A 1,312-nucleotide genomic window follows, 5' to 3' on the forward strand; every position below is an offset into this window, starting at 1 on the left:
GGTGGTACCAGTGGATGGCTGCAATCACGTTGGTTGAATTCATGACATGGATTGAATTGTGTCTCTCAAAACATGTGTTGAATTCCTGGGCCTGGTGCTTTCCCTTTTCTATGTGGGTGAGTCAAACCAGTGCAGGGTAGATCTTGACCCTGACACCTCCGAGTTACAAAAAGGGCAGAATGGACAGACACACGTGGAAGGGAGACTCTGTGTGAGGATCAGCTACAAGAAACCAGTGAATGCCCAGGGCTACCCACAAGGAAGGACTCACCGTGGCCCTGGTTTGGACTTCCAGCTTCCAGAACTGTGAGAAAATAAAATCCTGTTTTTTAAAACCATCCCCTTGTGATATTTGTGTCTCAGCATCACCGGGGAGCTAGGATCACTGGCTCGTGTTCCTCCTGGCTCAAACGGCACTAATGTGAAAAACCAAAAAAACAGACCCACTGCTATGGAGTCGATTCCGACTCATAGCAACCCCCATTGGGTTTCCAAGGCTGTCACTCTTTACAGAAGCAGATTGCCTCATCTTCTTCCTGCAGAGCAGCTGGGAGGTTTTGAACCACTGACCGTCTGGTTAGCAGGCAATACCTAAATAGTGCTTATGACATACCAGACACCGACCGACCAATTTGTCCGCAGACCAACCCAAGGAGATAGGTGCTGTTATCTTCCCCCACATGTGGGAAACTGAGGCACGGCAGTTTAGGCAGTTTTCTCAGCATCAACCAGTGGGTGGTAGAGGTGGGGTTGGGGCTGGAGCCTTGCTGGGTTTACTGACCACAGTTATGGGAGCTGTAGACCGCAGAATGCATCTTGCATCAAAAACACAGGGCAGGGGTTTCTAATTCTACACATTGAAGGACAGTCTGTACATGTTCTAAGGCAATGTCGTCCTTGGTTGTCCACCCAACATTTATCTCCCCCACTTGCACCCTAACAGAGTCCTGACTTTACTTGGATCCACAATCAACGTCCACGGAATGCTTGTGAGGCTGGCTCAGGCCGTGCAGTGTTTGTTCTGTTGTGCGTGGGGTTGCTGTGAGTGGGAGCGACTCAATGGCACCCAACAATGCCACCTGACAACAACAGTAGTACCAATGTAGCATTGAATTATCTAAACCAATCACGGTACTTGAGTTCCTCCTACCAGCAATGGGCTGAGGGTGGTCGAGATACGAAGTCTGGCTGATGAGGCAGGAGAGGAAGTCGAGAGAAAATCATGACCATCTCTGGCTGAGGATACTGGTGGCTGAGGACGTGAAGCTGGAGACTGAATCCATGTTGATGAGTCCAGGGAGGACAAGGTCCC

The sequence above is a fragment of the Orycteropus afer genome, unplaced genomic scaffold (assembly GCF_000298275.1).
Source record: "Orycteropus afer afer isolate SDZICR_OR568_19922 unplaced genomic scaffold, OryAfe1.0 scaffold00130, whole genome shotgun sequence".
Lineage (NCBI taxonomy): Eukaryota > Metazoa > Chordata > Mammalia > Tubulidentata > Orycteropodidae > Orycteropus > Orycteropus afer.